Source organism: Heloderma suspectum, chromosome 1 (assembly GCF_057233095.1).
Source record: "Heloderma suspectum isolate Gila_16-S chromosome 1, 16-S_ref, whole genome shotgun sequence".
NCBI lineage: Eukaryota > Metazoa > Chordata > Lepidosauria > Squamata > Helodermatidae > Heloderma > Heloderma suspectum.
In genome coordinates this window covers 414,938,270-414,963,437 of record NC_139458.1, presented here as the reverse complement: position 1 = coordinate 414,963,437, position 25,168 = coordinate 414,938,270, and the positions used below count along the sequence as shown (strand labels likewise).

The 25,168-nt window shown below is 44.1% G+C and overlaps 1 protein-coding gene across 1 annotated transcript in view; it reads left to right on the top strand.

Annotated features, from left to right (window-relative positions):
• Window positions 1-25,168, top strand: part of TTL (tubulin tyrosine ligase) — a 46,997-nt gene that overhangs the window by 2,425 nt on the left and 19,404 nt on the right. The gene's annotated exons all lie outside the window — the stretch shown is intronic.

Genomic DNA, 25,168 nt, shown 5'->3' with positions numbered 1-25,168 from the left:
CCTGCCGCCTCGTAGGTGGTGCGGATCGTCCCTGGGCTCCATGCTCAGATGAGTGGGGCAAAAGGGGGCATTCCTGGGGGCAGGGAGTTCAGAAGTGCCAGTACCACACTTCCTGTGCATCGTCTGGCCTCCCCTCCCCCCAACGCTACAAAGTCCCGCGACTAGACAGCCGAAGTCCCCCCTGTGCTCTTCCCACCCTGCATTGGATAGGCGCATGCCGCTGAGTTCAAAGGCGACCTTCTATCCCCATAGGATTGCTCCCTCCGACTCATTTACATAGGGCTTACATTTGAGTACACATGTATAGGATTGTGCTGTAAGTCTCTGTGGGGTTGCTGCTGAAACGACGTATTGTGAATGTTTTATAACAGTTTTAAGAAGTAATGAAGTGCCATCTGTTGAAATTACATGGGGAAAATGTCTTCTAAGATGGGGAAATTAATTGGGAAATAAGATTGGGTCCAAAAATGGGATGAAACGTGAACAACTGTTATATCTTTATTATGAAGTCATGGCACGTGGTGTAAACCAGCCTTCTCCAACCTGGCGCCCTCCAGATGTGTTTGATCACAACTCCCATCGGGATGGGAGCCAGGATGGAGGGAGCTACGTTGGGGAAGGCTGGTGTAAAAAGTTCCATTACGTTGATCCGTATTTGACTTTTTCACAGTTAGCGGTTCACTCACTTTGGAGCTGATCCACATTTCAGTGAACAAAAAAGAGAAGACTCACTCTGCAAATTTTCTGCCTTTTGTGTGTATGTAGTAATCTCATTTTCTTCAAGGGGGCTATTTAAAATGCTGTTCGTCAACATTTGAGTCAGCCTGCCAAAAGGAATGAAAGAGAATAGTTTGCTTCCAGAAACAGGTGGTCTCTCTAAGGACTAGATTACTGTGCCTTTGGACAGCACCAGGAGAATGTCACAATAATGGAAGATAATCCAGCCACAGTTAAACACATTCAGACCTTACTGGCATTGGTGTGAGAAATTTAAAGCACAATCTTATGCATGTTTAGACAGAGAAAAGGCCTACAACTCCCAGCATGGCTGGCTGGGGCATGCTGGGAGCTGTAGGCCTTTTCTCTGTCTAAACATGCATAGGATTGCACCCTTAGTAACCCAAGAGGTAGGCTACATAATTTAGATCTCATGTGTAGTCTATGTTGCACTTGTGGCATCTTCAGAATTTTTGGTAGGAAAAGAGACGCTGACTGCAAACATATACCCTGATCCTATAAGTATTTACTTAGAAATAAGTTCAGTTGATTTCAATAGAACCTACTTCATGTACGGGTACTTGGGACACTTAAAGCCTTAGGTTTAATATTCAGGAAGTCGCAATAGACTTTATAAACTATTATGCATTGTGAAGACATTGTCATTTCTAAATATCATTGCATGTTGCATGCTAAAAATGCTGGGAGTTGTAGGCCTTTTCTCTGTCTAAACATGCATAGGATTGCGCCCTTAAGCTGCAATTCTGTACACACTGTCTTGGGAGTAAGTCCCATTAAACTCAGTGGGGCTTACTTCTGAGCAGACATGTATAGGATTGCACTCTAGTACTTTACACTGGCTGGATCTCAACTCCAGAATGTAGCTCAAACAGTTGAAGTGGAATCTTCCGTACTGGCAGATTGTGGGAAATGACCTACAGTAATTGCATCTAGAACAGGAGACCAAGCCCTGTGAGGAAAGATAGAAGGAGCTGGGTTTGTTTAGACTGGAGACCAGACAATTAAGAGGTGATATGATAGCCATTTTCTTTCTTTTTTCTTTTTCTTTTAAAAATCTTTTTGCTTGCAACACAACGATGACAACAACCAAAGCCCAAAGAAAGGGGAACAATTCATATCATGAAACATATCAATATACTGTAATCATTACCCTTAGGGAAAAGGAAAAGAAAAAAGAAAACACAAGGAGGGGGAGAAAAAGGATTAACATTTCATACATATACATTAATATAAGCAGTCCATATATCTCAATAAGCATCCATACAACTTTGATGGTTGTAGGAGATATGCTCAAACGTAACAAGAGCACAAAGATCTTCAGTCCATTGAGTGATAGGAGGTGGGTGTTTTTCCTACCAAGCTTAAAGTATAAGGGCGCAGTCTTATGAATTCCGTTGCTGATGCTCGTAAGTCTCCGAACTTGGAGGATTATGAGCATCCAGTGTAGAGCAGGAGCAGCAGCAGAGGTGATCGTTATTCCTGCCACTCGTTCTGTATTATAGCTAGACGCTTGGGCCTGTTGGAGAGGTGTGAAGGAGGCTGGAGAGCCCTCGGGATAGTGCACCTCCCAACCTGTCTAGTCTCCCCTTCCCGCCCACCAGAACGCCCCCTCTCCACGGTCATACTTGTGACCTTGGAGAGGCAACTTGCGTGGTTTTCTCCATGCAGGCTGCAAGCGGGAGGGGAGCACGGATTCCCGCCTCCGAGGATGGAGCAGCGTCTCCAACCTCGGATCCGGAAATGCGAAGTATCCTATGGCCCCCCCAGATGGGAGTTGGGAGTTGTAGGACTTTTTCTGTCTGAACATGCATAGGATTGCGCCTTAAGTCACTTTGCAACTGTAAAGGCTCTCAGTATAGTCATTTTCAAATATTTGAAAGTCTGTCACATAGATGATGGAACAAATTTGCCTTTAGTTGCTCCATAACCTACCCAAATCAGTAGGTTCAGATTACAAGAAAGGGAATTTTGACTAAAGCTTCTTCTATTATTATTTCATCAACAAACAATACAACATGAAAACACAACTGACACCAAGCATGAAATAACTATTGACAATGGCCTGCATATAGTGATACAGATATATAAAACTGTATGGCTAGACTTTATCTTGAGGGTCTACGATCTAGATTTACCTAGGGGGTATTGAATAGGTCTTTCCAGATGGTTACATGTCATTTTGGAGTTCCAAGCCCCTGCTGCTCTGGTTGGCTAAAGAAATTTAGGGTTGCCAACATGTATAAAAGTCATTGTCAATTGCATTATTGTGCATGGCCCTTAGCTCTTTGGTTAGTTTTTCTAGTAAGGCAATATCCCAAAGTCTCCTTTCCCAGCTTTCAATTGACACCTGCTTATAGATTTCCAGACTGACACAATTTCCATTCTTGCCGCAGTGCAGAACAGTGTCAGTAAATCCTTGCACAGTAGTTGGTTGTTATCTCCCACAGAGAGGGACAGTAGTCCCAGTTTCACTGTTTTGCATATGTCCTGATCTGTAATTTTTCTTGCCAAATGAAATACCTCTAGCCAGAATCTCTTTATGACTTCGCAATCCCACCACATAAGTGTTTAAAGGTCCCTTTCAGAGCCCAGCTTCTCTAGTATTGGGGGTTTCTCCCTTGTAAATACAGCTGATTTTTACTGATGTGAGATGCCACCTTATATTATTTGAACTGCATTTTCCCTCAGCTTAGATGAAATCAATTTGTATGGGGATAGGGCCCACAATGAATTCCACCAACCATCTTCAACAGTGGCAGTTAGATCTTTTTCCCATACCCGCCTTACCCCATTAGTGTCTTCCATTGATATTTTGTATAAATGCCTCCAGCATTTTGTATATTTGTGAGAAATCCCAACCTTTTGAGTTGGGATTAATTTCTGTCAGTAGTTCAAATTTGGTTAGAGGTTGTACCACCTGCACTTTCACTTCAGGAATCGAGGTCAAATGTGTAATTAGGAAGAACGTCCTGATGGTGTTGTTCAACAGTGGAACAGACTGCCTCAGAAAGTGATGGACTCTCCTTTGTTGGAGGTTTTTAAGCAGAGGCTGGAGGGCTACCTATCAGGGATCCTATAACAGCTACCTATCAGGGATCCTATAACAGCTACCTATCAGGGATCCTATAACAGCAGATTTCCTGCATTGACAGGCACTCAGACTAGATGACCCTTCAGGTCCTTTCCAGCTCTATGATTCTAGGAGAAGCTTTGGAAGGATGGAATAAGACTGAGATCAGAATCACTGTGCTTTGTACAGTGAGAGTATTTACAGATGGTGGCTTATAACAACAAGGAAAATATTTTTCAAGCTGCAGAAAAACAAACTAGGGAAGAAAGTCCTAGACAAGGGGTGGGGAACCTGTGTCTCTCCAGCATGGCAAGTGGCCAGGCATGATAGGAGTTGTAGTCCAGCCACATCGGGAGGCCCAGTTTCCCCACCCCTGTCCTAGACATTCCCACCTTCCCTCCTAAAAATGGAAGTATCAGGAGAACTAGTATGGAAGTAGCTGATCACACATTGAGCCCTGTGTTTCTTTCTGTGATAAGCGGACAACTGTATACAAAATATTTTTTTCTGAGTCACTATTAGTATTCTAGTAAACAGAAAAGCGGCCTACAGTGCAATCCTATGCATTTCTACTCAGAAATAAATCCCACTGAGTTTAATGGGGCTTACTTCCACAAGAACGTAGGAGTCCTGCTGGATCAGACCAAGGGTCCAGCATTCTGTTCACACAGTGGCCAACCAGCTGCCCAGCAGGGATACAATTGCAGCAGGTATACGATTGGATCATGATTAGGCAAACTAAACACATCCATATATTCTATCCAGGCCTAGCAATGTCATGGAAACTAGCCTTAGGGAATTGTGACTCTGTCATAGGCCTCTGTGCTGCTCTGCTCCCAGTTTGCAGAAGTGCTTTTCCCCCAACATTACTAGTTCTGTGCTTTGCCATTTCACCTCCTATACTCACTGTAAATCTCAGCCATTGTTTTAAATGAGGCAAACATTACATTAGTTCTTGTTTTTAAGTTAGGGCAAGTAGTCTGCGAACACCCTATGTTGCTGTAGAATGTTGTCAGGTACCTTAATTTGGAACACGGCTCCACCAAGTGCTATGCTGTACAGCAGGGGCAGATGTTTTGGCTTACAACTCCCATCATTCCCTCACCCTTGGCTCTGCTGGCTAGGGCTGATGGGAGTTGTAGGCTGAAACATCTGGAGGACCACAAGTGGACCATCCCTGCGGTACAGTATCATTAAAAATTATCTTGTTTAACCAAGTAGCAAAGTTTCCTTGCTTGGATAATTGTCACTCGGACCTGCAGGCTACAGAATTGTGAGGTGTCACACAAAGTAGATCCTATAAGACTGCTCGGCCCTGATCCGGGCCGAGCAGTCTTATAGGATCTACTTTGTTTTCCCTCTTACCCTGAAGTTCATCAACTGGAGCCAGGTGCAAAATAGTGACTCAAGAAGGCGGACATAAAATTGTGGGACAAAGTGCCTCTAAGCAAATACTCAGCCCAGGAATTTGTTTTTGTTAGCAGAACTAGAGCTTGTGAACAGATCCTTTTGCATACAATTTTACTCCTGTTTTTCCCAAAGCTTTTCTTGATAACAGCAGCAGGAAAATTGGGCTTTTAAGAAATTTGGGAAGGGGGACCAAAAACCAACCCAAGCTTTTAAAGTTGTGACATTTTTAAGTTAAAGGATTAGAGTTGGTGTTCCTTCCCCCTGCACCTTTGTTGTTGTTATTGTTGTTGTTGTTCAGTGTTAAGTTGTGTCCAACTCTTCATGACCCCATGAACCATAGCACGCCAGGCCTTCCTGTCCTCCGCTCTTTCCCGGAGCGTGCTCAAGTTCATATTCATGGCATCGGTGATGCTATCTAGCCATCTCATCCTCTGCCGTCCCCTTCTCCTTTTGCCTTCAGTCTTTCCCAGCATCAGGGTCTTTTCCAGTGAGTTTTCGCTTCGCATTAGGTGGCCAAAATATTTGAGCTTCAGCTTCAGGATCTGTCCTTCCAATGAGCACTCAGGGTTGATTTCCTTTAGGATGGACTGATTTGACCTCCTTGCAGTCCAGTGGACTCGTAAGAGTCTTCTCCAGCACCACAGTTCGAAACCATCAAGTCTTCGGTCCCCAAATAGTAGCGGTCCAGATTCCTCCCACCTGATCTGCCCCTCCAAGATTCTCTTTGGCAGATGTTTCAAGACCATTATCTACTTTTTTAAATGTGATGGGGGACGACGACCCTTTAGCTACTATGACTGAGCATAGTAGGATGCTTAAAGAGGATAACTTAAGGAAATTGTTTATTTAAGGACTGCATTCATCATAACTGGATAAAAGCATCTGAAGATAAAAGTAGCTGCTCATTTATTTCTGATGCTAAGAGCTCATACACACATGAGCTTCGAAAGGCAGGCTTTTTTGTATTATGAGGAAATCATTAGGTCCTCCCCCACCCTTTTGAAAGTCCACCTGGAAGTACAGCAATGGTGGGGAACGTGTGGCCCTATAGATGTTGTTGGACTACAACTCCCATTAGTCCTAGCCAGCATAGCCAGTGGTGAGGGATGATGGTAGATGTATTCCAGCAACATCTGGAGGGCTACACCTTTGCTGTCCCTGAAATACAGCAACATTGCCAAGCAAGGAAGGCTTGCTGTAGCTTTGTCTTGCACTGAAGTGGGGATATATTGCTGTTCTGTGACCTGCGAGCACTTCATCTTTTCCTCCAGCTCTGCCTTTTCATTGCTACGCTCTTCCCCAAAACTTGATGATGCAGTGCATTGAATTGCTCCTTAATACAGCAGCACGTCCCCTTCATGGATCACTGCCTTGTTGTGGCGAAGGGGCTTGCGTAACTCAGTGAAGCCATAAGCTATGCCGTGCAGGGCCACCCAAGACGGACAGGTCATGGCAGAGAGTTCTGACAAAATGTGGTCCACTGGAGAAGGAAATGGCAACCCACTCCAGTATTCTTGCCAAGAAAACCCCATGGAACGTATCACAAGGCTAAAAGATATGACGCCGGAAGATGAGCCCCTCAGGTCGGAAGGTGTCCAATATGCTACTGGGGAAGAGCAGAGGGTATTTCCAAGTAGCGCCAGAAAGAGTGAAGCGGCTGGGCCAAAGCCGAAAGGACACTCAGCTGTGGATGTGTCTGGTGGTGAAAAGAAAATCCGATGCTGTAAAGAACAATATTGTTTAGGAACCTGGAATGTCAGATCAATGAATCAAGGTAAGCTGGAGGTGGTCAAACATGAGATGGCAAGATTGAACATCGACATCTTGGGAATCAGCGAACTAAAATGGACAGGCATGGGCGAATTTAATTCAGGTGACCATCGTATCTACTATTGTGGGCAAGAATCCCTTAGAAGAAATGGAGTAGCACTCATAGTCAACAAAAGGGTGGGAAAAGCAGTACTGGGGTACAATCTTAAAAATGATAGAATGATCTCAGTACGAATCCAAGGCAAACCATTCAACATCACAGTAATTCAAGTCTATGCCCCAACCACTGAGGCCGAAGAAGCTGAGGTTGATGGGTTCTATGAAGACCTACAACACCTTCTAGAACTAACACCAAAAAAAGATGTCCTCTTCATCATAGGGGATTGGAATGCTAAAGTAGGAAGTCAAGAAATCACCGGGATAACAGGCAGGCATGGCCTTGGTGTACAAAATGAAGCAGGACAAAAGCTAATAGAGTTTTGCCAAGAGAACATGCTGATCATAGCAAACACTCTTTTCCAACAGCACAAGAGGCGACTCTACGCATGGACGTCACCAGATGGTCAATATCGAAATCAGATTGATTATGTCCTTTGCAGCCAAAGATGGAGAAGCTCCATACAGTCAGTAAAAACAAGACCTGGAGCTGACTGTGGCTCAGATCATGAGCTGCTTCTTGCAAAATTTTGGCTTAAATTGAAGAACGTCGGGAAAACCACTAAACCGTTCAGGTATGACCGAAATCATATCCCTCATGAATATACAGTGGAGGTGAGGAATAGATTTCAGGGATTAGACCTGATAGACAGAGTGCCTGAGGAACTATGGACGGAGGTCCGTCACATTGTTCAGGAGGCAGCAACGAAATCCATCCCAAAGAAAAAGAAATGCAAGAAAGCCAAGTGGCTGTCTGATGAGGCTTTACAAGTAGCTGAGGAAAGAAGGGAAGCGAAAAGCAAGGGAGAAAGGGGAAGATATATCCAACTGAATGCAGAGTTCCAGAGAATAGCAAGGAGAGACAAGAAGGCCTTCTTAAATGAACAATGCAAAGAAATCGAGGAAAACAACAGAATGGGAAAGACTAGAGATCTCTTCAAGAAAATTGGAGATCTCAAGGGAACGTTTTGTGCAAAGACGGGCATGATAAAGGACAAAGAAGGCAGGGACCTAACAGAAGCAGATGAGATTAAGAAGAGGTGGCAAGAATACACAGAAGAACTATACAGGAAAGATTTGAATGTCCCTGATAGCCATGATAGTGCGGTCACTGAACTTGAGCCGGACATCCTAGAGAGTGAAGTCAAGTGGGCCTTAGGAAGCATTAGTAACAACAAAGCTAGCAGAGATGACAGTATTCCAGCCGAGCTATTTAAAATCCTAAAAGATGATGCTGTTAAAGTGCTGCATTCAATATGCCAACAAATCTGGAACACTCAACAGTGGCGACAAGACTGGAAAAGGTCAGTTTACATTCCAATTCCAAAGAAGGGCAGCGCCAAAGAGTGTTCAAACTACCGCACAATTGCGCTCATTTCACATGCCAGCAAGGTGATGCTCAAAATCCTACAAGCTAGGCTTCAGCAGTATGCGAACCGAGAACTACCGGAAGTACAAGCTGGGTTTCGAAGAGGCAGAGGAACTAGAGATCAAATCGCCAACATTCGCTGCATCATGGAGAAAGCAAGAGAATTCCAGAAAAACGTCTATTTCTGCTTCATTGACTACGCTAAAGCCTTTGATTGTGTGGATCACAACAAACTGTGGCAAATTCTTAAAGTGATGGGAGTACCAGACCACCTTACCTGTCTCCTGAGAAACCTGTACGAGGGTCAAGAAGCAACAGTAAGAACCAGACATGGAACAACCGATTGGTTCAAAATTGGGAAAGGAGTACGACAAGGCTGCATATTGTCACCCTGCTTATTTAACTTATATGCAGAGTACATCATGAGAAATGCCGGGTTGGATGAATCACAGGTCGGAATTAAGATTGCTGGGAGAATTATCAACAACCTCCGATATGCAGACGATACCACCCTAATGGCAGAAAGCGAAGAGGATCTCAAGAGCCTCTTGTTGAGGGTGAAAGAGGAGAGTGCAAAAGCTGGTTTGAAACTCAACATTAAAAAAACTAAGATCATGGCATCTGGCCCCATCACTTCCTGGCATATAGAAGGGGAAGAAATGGAAGCAGTGACAGATTTTACTTTCTTGGGCTCCAAGATCACGGCAGACGGTGACTGTAGCCATGAAATTAAAAGACGCTTGCTCCTTGGGAGGAAAGCTATGGCAAACCTAGACAGTATAGTAAGAAGCAGAGACATCACCTTGCCGACCAAGGTCCGTCTAATCAAAGCTATGGTTTTCCCAGTAGTAATGTATGGCTGTGAGAGCTGGACTATAAGGAAGGCTGAGCGCCGAAGAATTGATGCTTTCGAACTGTGGTGCTGGAGAAGACTCTTACGAGTCCCCTGGAATGCAAGGAGGTCAAATCAGTCCATCCTAAAGGAAATCAACCCTGAGTGCTCATTGGAAGGACAGATACTGAAGCTGAAGCTGAAATATTTTGGCCACCTAATGCGAAGAGAAAACTCTCTGGAAAAGACCCTGATGCTGGGAAAGACTGAAGGCAAAAGGAGAAGGGGACGGCAGAGGATGAGATGGCTAGATAGCATCACGGATGCAATGAATATGAACTTGAGCACGCTCCGGGAGAGAGCGCAGGAAAGGAAGTCCTGGCGTGCTATGGTCCATGGGGTCACGAAGTCGGACACGACTGAACGACTGAACAACAACAGCAGCACGTGGCCATGCCTCTAGTCCAATCTGAAACGGCCAGTGACTTCTGGATCAGGTTGCTTCTGATCTATGTTTCTTGTGGATTTGGGAGGGAAACATTTGATGGTGTCACAATCTTACTTATTTAATGGAGAAAGGGAACTCAGTAGAGATAAAACATTTTACAATTAGGCTTTTTAGTATTTGATAGAGCACGTGATTCTGTGCAGAGAGGTGGCAACAAGGAGACTGGTTCCTGCATTAGACAAGTTGCTGGGACTATGAGGGGGAGGGTGCTTTTGCCCTCATGACCTCTTTGTGGGATTCCCATAAGCATCTGGTTGGCCTAGAGATGTGAAGGCCTGGGCAAAAAAAAAAAAACAGACAAAAAGTGGGGGGGGAGAAAAATTAGGGAAAATTTTTTTTCTGGGTTTTTTTTTTTTTTAATTTGGTCCTTCCCCAATTTTGGGGGTTCCCCCCCCCACTTTCCCCCAGCATAGCTGGCTTGGGGAGATGATGGCATATGTAGTCCAATCCCATCATCTGGAGGGCGCCAGGTTGGGGAAGACTGCAATAAAGGAAAGAAGTGTGTTTTCTCCCCAGAGCTCTGAGAAATTGCAAACGCATGCTTCTGCATGGTGTCAGAATTCAAAAGTAATCTTGGTAAACTGCAGAAGGGAGCTGCAGAGAAGTGCAATGAATTATAATAAACAAAATGCAAAATCAGTGTAGCTGGCCAAGGCAGTAGGAGTGGTAAGAAGAACGGAGTCTGAAGCAATTAGGGCTGATGATAATGGAACATGAGTCAGCGATGAGGTACAGTTGCATAAAAGGCTAATGGGTTGCATTAGCAGAAGCTTCAGGTTTAACTTTCGAGAACTCATGCTGATTTGACTTGGCTCTGATCAGGTCTGTACAGTTCTGGGTACCACCACTATAAATGGATAAAGGACTGCTATGGAGCCTTGGGGTTTTGCCAGACAACAAATGAGCCCCTCTCTCCATTCCAGCATCAGTAGCGTTACGTCATGTCCATGTGTAATGGGTGGTGTGGTGGGTAACGGTGGCCTTGGCACCAACCTGGTACCCTCCAGATGTGTTGGCTGGCTGGGGGTTGGGAGGGCACCAGGTTGGGGAAGACTGAGATAAACTGTTCCTTTAAAAAAAAAAGTTGTGTGCTCTAGCAGTAGAGAAGGGTTAGCTTAGGTTGATATACCGACTGCGACCCTATCTGGACACAGATAGCCCAGCAACAGTTATCCACACTCTGGAAGCTTGGTCTTTTTCTGGGTGATTTTCAGTAAATCAGCAAGGATTTCTTACTTCCAGTTACTTAACAGTGGGCAGTATCCAATCGTGACTGTCCATAAGCAGCCGCCCCACCAATTCTGTTGCGCAAGTGGGTTCCAATGTTCCACTTGTTTCAGGGCTTGCCCCTGGAAGTGGTAAATCTCCGTTGTGCAAGTTGCAGGCCCCGCTTGCATGATGGACTTGGCAGGGCTGGCCATTTGTGGAATGGAAGCAGCGGTGGGCCCCACTTGCAGACAGTTACCATTGGATACTGCCCAAGAGCAGCAACAAAATGACACCTCCCAGCCTCAGTTATACTGCTGACACGAGGAAAGCCTGGGGTAACTAAGCGTGGACTTTTTGTGGAAGTACTGTGATCTCTGTTCTGTTCTGCTACTCAGGACAATTGGCTGGGCTCAGTATTCTTTAATTTTAAGCCACACAAAAAGGAAAGGTGGCCTTATTGGCCATAAGACAACATTCCAAAGTCCATATCAGTATAATAGCTTTGTTAGGCCAACCCAAATATCACAAAAAATGAGGAAGCTTTCAAGATCTCCATATCTCTTTATCAGGCAAAATGTTACAAAACACAGGTTGCCGGGGCAGTGGGGGGCGGGGTGAGAAAGTGGACTTGATGTTTAAGTCATGGTGTCTGCATGATCACACTCTTGAGATGGACTGTGGATCTTTTGTACCTGGCTCTGGTTGTTGGCTCCAGCAAAGGAGATCATTACGTTGTTGTGGTGCTGGAGTGTGAGCACCTCAATGATGCCATGAGCTAAACCGTGAAGGGACACCCAAGACGGGAAGGTCATGGCAGAGAGGTCAGACTAAATACGATCCCTGGGGAAGGAAACGGCAACCCACCCCAGTATTCTTGCCATGAAAACTAAATGGATCAGTACAACCAGAGATATGTTGGTATACCATTGGAAGATGGGACTCCCAGGTCAGAAGATGGTCAAAATGCTACTGGGGAGGAACAGAGGATAAGTTCAACTACCCTCAGATGTGATGACGCAGCTAGCTCAAAACCGAAAGGACGGCTAGCGGCTGATGGTGCTGGTGGTGAACGACGAATCTGATGTTCTAAAGATCAACACACCATAGGAACCTGAAATGTAAGCATGGTCTGGGCGAACAAAATGAAGCAGGACATAGGCTGATAGAATTTTGCCAAGACAACTCACTGTGCATAACAAACACTCTCTTCCAAAAACCTAAGGATGGACGAAAGTCCCTTACCTGGTCCCGTAGCTGTTTTCGGTGGGGGGGAGAGGTGCTCCGTTTCTCCCCCCGAAATTCTTGGCAGAGGGGGAGGCGCCCCATCCCTCCCCGCCGAAATGCTGGCCGGGGGGGGAGCTCCCTGTCTCCCCGGCCGCGAAATAAAAAAGTAAATTGTAAAAAAAAAAAAAAAGTGATAGGCTACGTAACGATTTACGTAGCCTATCACGGCTAGATTTTCAAAGTCAGCCATGATAGGCTACGTAAATCTTTACGTAGCCTATCACGGCTGACTTTGGGGGGGGGGGAAGCATGTACGCAAATGGCGGCGCCCATGGGCGCCGCCATTTGCATTCCTTATTTGGGCACGGGTAGTCTACGTAAAGATTTACGTAGACTACGGCGAAAATAAGGGCAACGCTATTTGTGTTGCCCTTATTTTCGCCGTAGTCTACGTAAATCTACGTAAAGGCAACAGTGAAAGGGGGAGATATGCCCAATTAAATGCAAAATTCCAGAGGTTAGCCAGAAGAGATAAGGAATTATTTTTAAACAAGCAATGCGCAGAAGCGGAAGAAGATAATAGAATAGGAAGGACAAGAGACCTCTTCCAGAAAATTAGAAACATTGGAGGTAAATTCCAGGCAAAAATGGGTATGATCAAAAACAAAGATGGCAAGGACCTAACAGAAGCAGAAGCAATCAAGAAAAGGTGGCAAGAATATACGGAAGATCTGTATAGGAAGGATAGTAATATCGGGGATAGATTTGACGGTGTGGTCAGTGAGCTAGAGCCAGACATCCTGAAGAGTGAGGTTGAATGGGCCTTAAGAAGCATTGCTAATAACAAGGCAGCAGGATACGACGGTATCCCAGCTGAACTGTTTAAAATCTTGCAAGATGATGCTGTCAAGGTGATGCATGCCATATGCCAGCAAATTTGGAAAACACAAGAATGGCCAACAGATTGGAAAAGATCAACTTATATCCCCATACCAAAAAAGGGAAGCACCAAAGAATGTTCAAACTATCAAACAGTGGCACTTATTTCACACACCAGTAAGGTAATGCTCAAGATCGTGCAAGGTAGACTCCAGCAATTCATGGAATGAGAATTGCCAGATGTACAAGCTGGGTTTAGAAAAGGCAGAGGAACTAGAGACCAAATTGCCAATATCCGCTGGATAATGGAGAAAGCCAGGGAGTTTCAGAAAAACATCTATTTCTGTTTTATTGACTATTCTAAAGCCTTTGACTGTGGATCATCACAAATTGTGGCAAGTTCTTGGTGGGATGGGGATACCAAGTCATCTTGTCTGCCTCCTGAGGAATCTGTATAACGACCAAGTAGCAACGGTAAGAACAGACCACGGAACAACGGACTGGTTTAAGACTGGGAAAGGAGTACGGCAGGGTTGTATACTCTCATCCAACCTATTCAACCTGTACGCAGATCACATCATGTGACGTGCTGGGCTTGATGAAGCCAAGGCTGGAGTTAAAATCGCTGGAAGAAACATTAACAATCTCAGATATGCAGATGATGCCACTTTGATGGCTGAAAGCGAGGAGGAGCTGAGGAACCTCATGACGAAGGTGAAAGAAGAAAGTGCAAAAGCTGGGTTGCAGCTAAACCTAAAAAAACACAAGATTATGGCAACCAGCTTGATTGATAACTGGCAAATAGAGGGAGAAAACATGGAGGCAGTGACAGACTTTGTCTTTCTAGGCGCAAAGATTGCTGCAGACACTGACTGCAGCCAGGAAATCAGAAGACGTTTACTTCTTGGGAGGACAGCAATGACCAATCTTGATAAAATAGTGAAGAGCAGAGACATCACACTGACAACAAAGGTCCGCATAGTTCAAGCAGTGGTATTCCCCATTGTAACCTATGGCTGCGAGAGCTAGACCATAAGGAAGGCTGAGCGAAGGAAGTTAGATGGTTTTGAACTGTGGTGTTGGAGGAAAATTCTGAGAGTGCCTTGGACTGCAAGAAGATCAAACCAGTCCGTACTCCAGGAAATAAAGCCAGACTGCTCGCTTGAGGGAATGATATTAAAGGTGAAACTGAAGTACTTTGGCCACATCATGAGAAGACAGGATACCCTGGAGAAGATGCTGATGCTAGGGAAAGTGGAAGGCAAAAGGAAGAGGGGCCGACCAAGGGCAAGATGGATGGATGCTATTCTGGAGGTGACGGACTCGACCTTGGGAGAGCTGGGGGTGGCAACGGCCAACAGGAAGCTCTGGTGTGGGCTGGTCCATGAAGTCACGAAGAGTCGGAAGCGATTGACCGAATAAACAGCAACTGGTTGTTGGATCGCGTGTTCTTATAAAAAACAAAAGTAGATCCCACAAGCCTGAAGTCTGGCCACCCATGCTTTTGGGATTTTTGGAATGCTAGGTATAATTAGTAGAGTACGTGATAGCAGTTAATTTCATGTTCTATTTTGTGAACCACCAGAGGGCTCTGGCTGTTGGATGGTATGGAGATGTAGTAAATAAATAAAATTTCCTCTGCTTTAATCTAAGGAAGGACAGAGATGTGAGTGAGGCTTTGTGTTAATGACTTATGTATTTTAAAAGTCTGAGTTCGATTCAGACTACGGATGTATGAGAGTTTTGTTCATGTTTGCAAATCATGCGAACATGACCCATTTGCAACCCTGAATGCGAACACAAACTGGAACACAATTCTCTGGACATTTTTGCAATTTCCTGAACTTTGGAAATGTGCATTGCACAAGTGTGCAAATGTGCATTTCCCTCCAAAATCCACATTTTCACACTTTAACCTATGGGGAGAAATGCACATTTTTCGATCAGGAAAAATGTGCACTTTTTTAAATGCACATTTTTTCCTATCACGGGGGAAAAAGACACTCTTGTTCAGGAATACGAACAAGGTGAACTGAGCTTCAAGGAGAAATTAGGAAAACCTCTGTGATCTTGAACATCACATGTTCGCCCATCCCTAATTTGGACTTAAAAGTAGACTAATTCATGCTTAAAGTAGACCTACTGAAATTAATGGGACAAGTTAGTCAGGACTCAAGCCCCATTGTTTTCAGTGGACCTGTCTAAGCATAATTAAGGTTGTTGGATCCAACAATCTGTTAATACGATTTATAATTATTATGAGCAGCAAAAAAATAAAAATGAATGATTTCAAATGTATATGAAATTTTAAAAAAATTATAAATCCAGCTATAAATTATTAATCTACATGAATTATGATAATGGGTGCAAAATGCATAAATAGGCCTTACATATAATGTTTTAGTGATCTACTCAGGTTTTGATAGTGTGTTGGATATTAAGGTTCTATGTTCTGTATTAATCTTGTTTTCAGTCTTAATAGAGTTTAATTTGGATTGTGTATTTTTAATATTTCTAATTTTAGTGAGATCTTTTCTTTGTGCATGTGTGTATTTTGTTTTTCAGATTTAATACATATAAAATAAAATGCTCTAAAATTAAAAAAGAAAGAAAAGAAATTATAGACCAAGTTTAATGGAGTTGTGGGGTTTACAGGGGAAGAAATAAACCTGACTTCTGGATTGTGTTTAACATGGGGCTGCCCTTGAAGACAGGCTGAAAACTTCAACTGATACAGAATGCAGTAGCATAGCAGTTGACAAGGGCTAGGTACAGGAATCATTTAAACCCAATGTTTTGTCAACTTCTTTGATTTCCAGGCCGAATTCAAGATCCTGGTTCTGCCTTTTTTAGCTAGCCTGGGTCCAAGGTACTGTAGGGATACACCTCCCCCATAAATTAAAGTTTATATAGAGACACATTACATCGGATGCCCTTTCTGGCAGAAATAAGGCTTTCTGCTCTAGAAACAGCGATCTTTCCTCAGCGGCCCTCTTACTGTAGAAATCCTCTGAGGATGGATAACGCCTGCTCTTATAGCTTCCAGGCTTTGAGCAAAAACTGTTTTTCCCCCTTCTGAGCTTTCTTTGAGCTCTCAATAGTGGATTTCTTTTTGTGAGTTGGAGGTCTTTTTCTTCTTTTTTTGGTGATGGTGGTTTATGTAATTTGGGTGTTTTATGATTGACAATTGCTTTGAACGCTAGATGGCAGAAAGCAATTACCTATAAACTCGCTTAGGGTGCAATCCTGTGCATGTTTAGACAGAAAAAATTCTTATAATTCCCAGCATTCCTCAGCCAGCCATGCATAGAATTGCACGCTTAGTTATATTTAAACTGTAATTTTAAACTAAAGTGATACAAATATGAAGAAAGGTATTTTACTTTATCGCTTCTGAATGCTCCTTTCCACTGCTATGAATGGGGTTTCTTCATTGTCATAAGCTAGGGGAGAACTAGCTTACCTACTTTCTCCATACTGATATACTGGTATCTTTTTTGTTGGCTCCGTTTAATCATGTTTTCCCAGTAGTACCCATACTAATTCTTTAACAGAACAATCTTATGGGGATTGGGAGGGAGAATCCAGGCAAGGCAGATGGTGTGTGGGGTCAGGGGGAGTACAGTTCCTCTCTTTTTTTTTTCTCTTGTGGGATTTTTTTTCTTTAACAATTGCCCTCCCATTGATTCCAGTGAGATGGAAATAAACCATACCAGCTCCGGGGCAGGAGTAGGTTCCCCCTCCCTTTCCAGGGTCGTGTTAGGAACCGGAGGGCTCTCCTGGAACACCTCCCTGCCTTCCCTGACATTGGAGCTCTGTCAGAGGAGCACTGGTTGTGGACCTTTACACATCCTCCTGAAGGAGGCTTACGAGGTCAGATCTCTCCCTCTCTCTCTCTCCCTCTGAGGGCGGATCTCTCTCTCTGCCCTTGCAGAGAGTCATCAGATAAATACATCAGGTAAATCTGAGGGCCTGTGGGATGCTCCCCCATGTCCTGCTTGTGGGTTTCCTGTGGGCAGCTGATTGGCTACTGTGTGAACAGAATGCTGGACTAGATGGACCTTTGGTCTGATCCAACAGGGCTCTTGTTAAGTTCTTATGTTCTTCCAGGGACCATAGGATTGCAGCCTCTGTTGCAAATATTTTGGACTTCAACTCCTGTAATCCCTGACCATTGCCTGTGCTGGCCCTGCCCTGTTGTTTTAATGATTCTGTTCTCCTTAGCTGAACTCTCTCCATTCTCTGAGACATGTACCAATGCAGTCTATCAAGTATCTCCAACAAGGATGGATTATTGATTGATATAATAGCAGTATAATGGCTCTTTCCCCCTTTTATACTTGAACCACAGCTGCATACTGTACAATGGTGGGTTTCGTTCTATTTTAGTTCTTTGTTTATTTAGTTATGCTTAGGTTTCTTTCTTTAGCTGAGACAGCTAAGGCTTATTTGTGCAATCCGGTCTTGTAGATGAGTTCACAGAATATACTTGCCCACTTGTCCGCATGTACTTGAGTTGTGGTATAGCTTGAATGGTGGGTCTGGAAAACTCGTGCCTGGAAGGAATGGTTAGTTGTGAGTGGCTAAGTGCAGGACTAACATTATTGGTTTTTTCAGAGGCATAAGCCTCATAACTCATGAGGAGTAGCTCAAAGGGGGAAAGTCCTGTATAATCTGAAATGGCAAGGAACCCCCAGTATCAGAGGCAATATGCCTCTGTATACCAGCTGCTGGGGCACACAACCAGGAGAGGGCTATTGCACTCATGTCCTACTTGGGGGCTTCTCACAGGCAGGTGGTGGGCCACTATGTGAACAGAAGAATGCTGGATGAGATGGACTCTTGGTCTGATCCAGCAGGGCTCTCCTTATGTTCTCAAAAAAAGCTAATATATTATGGTATGAACTTTTGTAGGGAAGAGCCTGCTTCATTGAATTAAACCCATTTCAGCAAAAATGCACTATTTTAATTTATTTTTTGCTGCAATTTATTTTTTGCTGAAGGTCGGATTAACTAGCAGGGCTGTTAATCCGACCTTCCTTTCTCCTTCTTCCCTTTGTCACTTTAATGTTGTAATCCTAAACCAAGGGTAGGCAGAAAGGAGACCTCCAGATGTTTTGGGTTTCATCCCCTAGCATTCTTCACCATTGCCCCTGCTGTCTGTGGCTGAAAGTTGTTGAAGTCCAAAACATCTGGAGATGTACCTTCTGCCCACCCCAGTCCTAAGCATACCTTCAGTGAAAACTCTTGTCCTCCCCTTCCGTTTCGTTGGCCTAGGTGTGGGCTATATGACTACCATGCATGGTTGGGATTCCCCCACAATCCATCTTCTGGCCACCTGGGGTGCAGACATTCTGCTACAGGGATGTAGAACCGAGGGCCAAATCTGGACTTCTGGAGGTCCCCAGGAAGCTACACATGTCCTTAGTGTAGATGAGGGATGGGTCACTTTTAGCCCTCCAGATGGCCTACAACTCTCATCAGCCCTAGCCAACATAGCCAGCGGTGTGGGATAATGGCAGTTGTAGAACAAAAAACCTGGAGAGCCACAAGTTGCCCACCTCTGGTGTAGCTGAATATCCCTTAATTATATTCATATTTTCTCTCTCTCTCTCTCTCTCTCTCTCTCTCTCTAATCCAAGTTGAACTTCATGTACCAGAGAGATTCCTCTCCTATATAGCTTGAGCAGGTTCCCCTGAAATCCTGCCTCTGATTTGATTACTCTAAATTACTTGCTACGTCATCTGCAGCTTTTTGCTCCTTCACTCCTTGTCTAAGTTTAGGTTTTTCTTACAGTTTTAATAACCTGTCTTAACATCTGGCCCAGCACAGAGCTAACTCCAAAGACAGAATCCTGGAATCCCTTGTTCATAATCAGCCTCTCTTTGCAGTGGTTAAAAACACTTGGATAAATACAGTCTGGGCTCGTTGGCATGCTTTCTGTTCCTTGTTTAAGCACCAACTCTTCAGTTCTGTCAATGCTCCATTGTTGCCATTTTAAAAGGCATTTTGTTCATAGTTGCTCTAGCATCGGTGGGGAGGAAGTAGAGCTCCCCTTTGAATCCCCTTTGTGCATATCGCCTTAATCCATTTAAATATGGTTTATCTTTATATGTGACAGTGAAGCCTAAAAATTTGGAATATGTTCCTAGCCTTACTTTATTCTACAAGCAATCCCACTGGTGTAGCTTTTGAGAACATTGGTGTTCAGCAAGGGTGGGCAAGTCTGGGAGTCTAGCTAAACCTTGTCCTAATGCAAGGTCTGTCCTGTAACTCTCCATGAACATATTTTCTGTTCAGTAGCCTTACCAGCAACGCCTTGTGAAGCTATTACGGTACTAGTGGGATGCATTATACATGAGGAGCCCAGTCAAAGATCACCCGAGGTCAGCTGGGAGGATGCTGCATTCATGACCAACTTGCTGTTTGACGATGTACATCATTTATTTATTTATTTATTACATTTCTATACCACCCAATAGCTGAAGCTCTCTGGGCAAATCACAAAAGAACTGGGTGGTTTACACAAAGCAACTGATTTATTCCACTCTTAAACAAACACAGATAATGGTGCTTGAGCATAATCGTGTCAATTGTGTTGCGGGATGTTTCAAGTGCATATTAGCACAGCATCAGAATCTGTCTTATACTACAGGGTGGGCAGACTTCAGGCTTGCAGGATCTTCTTTGTTCGTTATTGTGTTTTTACTAGAACCCCCAAATCCACCAACTGGAGCCAGGTTCAAAAGACATACACTCAGGAACAAAACAAAACAAAAAATGAGCCTAGGAATTTGTTTTGCATACCAGAACTAAATGGAGTCCACAGTCCTGTTGTACAAAAAAATCCACTCCTGGTTATCCCTACCCCCTTAATTTGCCTTAATTTCATCAATATATAATTAGGAGGGTGTCATTTTGTTATTGTTGCTGTTGTTAAACAATAACAATATTGAAGGACCATCTTCACCCATATCAGCCTGCCTGCACTTTAAGATCAATAAGGGAGGTCTCTTTCACTGGCCCACCTGTGAGCACAGCAAGGCGAGCAACCACACGAGAGAGGGCCTTTTCCGCAGTGGCCCCACACCTCTGGAATAAGTTCCCATCGGGGCTCCGCCAGGCCCCGTCATTGCAGGCTTTCAAGAAGGCCCTGAAAACATACTATTTTACTCTGTCCTTCCCCCCTGATATGTTCACTGTTGTTGTTATTTTCTTTGTTTTATCCAATTGTTGTGTATAGTACAACAAGCTTATAGTCAACAAATAAAATAACGGGCAACTATTCAAACAAGAAATATAAAAAGAAACTGTGTTCCCATTCTTAATTGAGTAAAATGTTCTTAGAGCACCCCTCATTTAATTAGATCTCTCCAAAATGATGTTTAAGGTATCGGAGGCTTAGAAGCCACTGCCCTTTGTTGACAAACACAGTGAAGGGAAACCAGACTTCCATGAAGTGGTTATGTTTGGCCCCCCGTCTCAGAACTCTGTGATGGTGGGTTAGTCTCTCTGAAAGTACAATTCTCCAGATATTGTTGAACCAGCCCTGCGTCGTGCAGCCTGCCCCTGTTTTCCAGTGTAGTACTATTTCTAGGTGCTCTTGCTAACAACAGAAATAGAGCTTTTTCACAAATTGCCTCTTGCTTTATCCATTAGAGATAGCAGTGCTAAGAGGGAATCTGGCACACTGATGCAACCAACAATATCTGTTTGTTGTTGTTGTTGTTCAGTCGTTCAGTTGTGTCGGACTCTTCGTGACCCCATGGACCATAGCACGCCAGGACTTCCTGTCCTGCGCTCTCTCCCGGAGCGTGCTCAAGTTCATATTCATTGCATCCGTGATGCTATCTAGCCATCTCATCCTCTGCCGTCCCCTTCTCCTTTTGCCTTCAGTCTTTCCCAGCATCAGGGTCTTTTCCAGAGAGTTTTCTCTTCGCATTAGGTGGCCAAAATATTGGAGCTTCAGCTTCAGTATCTGTCCTTCCAATGAGCACTCAGGGTTGATTTCCTTTAGGATGGACTGATTGGACCTCCTTGCAGTCCAGGGGACTCGTAAGAGTCTTCTCCAGCACCACAGTTCGAAAGCATCAATTCTTCGGCGCTCAGCCTTCCTTATAGTCCAGCTCTCACAGCCATACATTACTACTGGGAAAACCATAGCTTTGATTAGACGGACCTTTGTTAGCAAGGTGATGTCTCTGCTTCTTACTATGCTGTCTAGGTTTGCCATAGCTTTCCTCCCAAGGAGCAAGCGTCTTTTAATTTCATGGCAACAGTCACCGTCTGCCGTGATCTTGGAGCCCAAGAAAGTAAAATCTGTCACTGCTTCCATTTCTTCCCCTTCTATATGCCAGGAAGTGATGGGGCCAGATGCCATGATCTTAGTTTTTTTAATGTTGAGTTTCAAACCAGCTTTTGCACTCTCCTCTTTCACCCTCAACAAGAGGCTCTTGAGATCCTCTTCGCTTTCTGCCATTAGGGTGGTATCGTCTGCATATTGGAGGTTGTTGATAATTCTCCCAGCAATCTTAATTCCGACCTCTGATTCATCCAACCCGGCATTTCTCATGATGTACTCTGCATATAAGTTAAATAAGCAGGGTGACAATATGCAGCATTGTCGTACTCCTTTCCCAATTTTGAACCACTCAGTTGTTCCATGTCTGGTTCTTACTGTTGCTTCTTGACCCTCGTACAGGTTTCTCAGGAGACAGGTAAGGTGGTCTGGTACTCCCATCATTTTCAGAATTCGCCACAGTTTGTTGTGATCCACACAATCAAAGGCTTTAGTGTAGTCAATGAAGCAGAAATAGACATTTTTCTGGAATTCTCTTGCTTTCTCCATGATGCAGCGAATGTTGGCGATTTGATCTCTAGTTCCTCTGCCTCTTCGAAACCCAGCTTGTACTTCCGGTAGTTCTCGGTTTGCATACTGCTGAAGCCTAGCTTGTAGGATTTTGAGCATCACCTTGCTGGCATGTGAAATGAGCACAATTGTGCGGTAGTTTGAACACTCTTTGGCGTTGCCCTTCTTTGGAATTGGAATGTAAACTGACCTTTTCCAGTCTTGCGGCCACTGTTGAGTGTTCCAAATTTGTTAGCATATTGAATGCAGCACTTTAACAGCATCATCTTTTCGGATTTTAAATAGCTCAGCTGGAATACTGTCATCTCCGCTAGCTTTGTTGTTACTAATGCTTCCTAAGGCCCACTTGACTTCACTCTCTAGGATGTCCGGCTCAAGTTCAGTGACCGCACTATCATGGCTATCAGGGACATTCAGATCTTTCCTGTATAGTTCTTCTGTGTATTCTTGCCACCTCTTCTTAATCTCATCTGCTTCTGTTAGGTCCCTGCCTTCTTTGTCCTTTATCATGCCCGTCTTTGCACAAAACATTCCCTTGATAACTCAGATTCTCTTGAAGAGATCTCTAGTCTTTCCCATTCTGTTGTTTTCCTTGATTTCTTTGCATTGTTCATTTAAGAAGGCCTTCTTGTCTCTCCTTGCTATTCTCTGGAACTCTGCATTCAGTTGGATATCTCTTCCCCTTTATCCCTTGCTTTTCGCTTCCCTTCTTTCCTCAGCTACTTGTAAAGCCTCATCAGACAGCCACTTGGCTTTCTTGCATTTCTTTTTCTTTGGGATGGATTTCGTTGCTGCCTCCTGAACAATGTGACGGACCTCCGTCCATAGTTCCTCAGGCACTCTGTCTATCAGGTCTAATCCCTGAAATCTATTCCTCACCTCCACTGTATATTCATGAGGGATATGATTGGGGTCATACCTGAATGGTTTAGTGGTTTTCCCTACGTTCTTCAATTTAAGCCGAAATTTTGCAAGAAGCAGCTCATGATGTGAGCCACAGTCGGCTCCAGGTCTTGTTTTACTGACTGTATAGAGCTTCTCCATCTTTGGCTGCAAAGGACATAATCAATCTGATTTCGATATTGACCATATGGTGATGTCCATGTGTAGAGTCATCTCTTGTGCTGTTGGAAAAGAGTGTTTGCTATGATCAGCGTGTTCTCTTGGCAAAACTCTATTAGCTTTTGTCCTGCTTCATTTTGTACACCAAGGCCATGCCTGCCTGTTATCCCGGTGATTTCTTGACTTCCTACTTTAGCATTCCAATCCCCTATGATGAAGAGGACATCTTTTTTTGGTGTTAGTTCTAGAAGGTGTTATAGGTCTTCATAGAACCCATCAACCTCAGCTTCTTCGGCATCAGTGGTTGGGGCATAGACCTGAATTACTGTGATGTTGAATGGTTTGCCTTGGATTCGTACTGAGATCATTCCATCATTTTTGAGATTGTACCCCAGTACTGCTTTTCCCACCCTTTTGTTGACTATGAGTGCTACTCCATTTCTTCTAAGGAATTCTTGCCCACAATAGTAGATACGATGGTCACCTGAATTAAATTCGCTCATGCCTGTCCATTTTAGTCCGCTGATTCCCAAGATGTCGATGTTCAATCTTGCCATCTCATGTTTGACCACCTCCAGCTTACCTTGATTCATTGATCTGACATTCCAGGTTCCTAAACAATATTGTTCTTTACAGCATCGGACCTTCTTTTCACCACCAGACACATCCACAGCTGAGTGTCCTTTCGGGTTTGGCCCAGCCGCTTCACTCTTTCTGGCGCTACTTGGAAATACCCTCTGCTCTTCCCCAGTAGTATATTGGACACCTTCCGACCTGAGGGGCTCATCTTCCGGCGTCATATCTTTTAGCCTTGTGATACGTTCCATGGGGTTTTCTTGGCAAGAATACTGGAGTGGGTTGCCATTTCCTTCTCTAGTGGACCACATTTTGTCAGAACTTCTGCCATGACCTGTCCGTCCTGGGTGGCCCTGCACGGCATAGCTTATGGCTTCACTGAGTTACGCAAGCCCCTTCGCCACAACAAGGCAGTGATCCATGAAGGGGAAGAATATCTGAAATCACCCCAAATACTCCAGACCAGAAGTGTTAAATCTGGAGACAGTCCTACCACATATGGACCAGTGTCCCAACATGCCCACATCCCCTCCAGCAAAAATGGAGACAGGGAAGGGTTCATCTGATGAAGTGTGGCTGGAGTGAAGTGCCATCTGTATATTGTTTTAATTGTCAGCTCTTTCAAATTGGCAGAGATGGTCTTAAAAGGTAGGTCCAAAGTTTGGTCCAAAGTTTGGTCCAAATGTCATTGTCTATTTGGCATTGTAGATCAGTTTCCCAGACCATCTTTAAACTTTATGCGACACCCATCATTGCTGCCCAAAGGATGTTATAAATGTTAGGTAAGAGTATTTTTATGTTCTCTATGGTTTGAAGGCACAAAGATTCAAAGTTCGCTGTTTTAATTGCTGTTTTTATTGCTTTGTCAGACTATACTGGTTTTTATTGTGTGTTTTATTATTGTACGCCACCTTTTGAAGGCTCCTGCTCTGAAAGATGGCCAAGAAGAGAGCCAGTGTGGTGTAGTGGTTAAAGGGTGGGACTGGGACTCAGGAGATCTGGGTTCTAGTCCCCACTCGGCCATGAAGCTCACTGGCTGACTTTGAGCCAGTCACTGACTCTCAGCTTGATTTACCCTAAAGGGTTGTTGTGAGGATAAAATGGAGTGGAGGACCGTGTATGGCACCTTGGGTTCAATGCAAAAGGGGAAAAGGCGGGTTATAAATGTAATAATCAAGAATAAATAAATAAATAAAATAACTAGAATTCAGAAACCCTTGCTAATCTACTGCAAATCACCCAGAGGCCTTCCAGTTGATCCCGATCTACGTAGTGCCTACCCCTGTTATACTATTTGTGCATCTATCTCAGGATTGCCTAATCTCATAGCAGCTCTCCAGGCTCTCAGAGGGGGAAGGATCTTTTTCATCACCTGCTGGCTCAGCCTTCTCCCAGTCTGGTGCCTCCAGATGTTTTAGACATCAGCCCAAGCCAGTATGGCCAGTGGTCAGAAATACTGTGCGTTGTTGAAAACATCTGGAGGGCACCAGGTTGG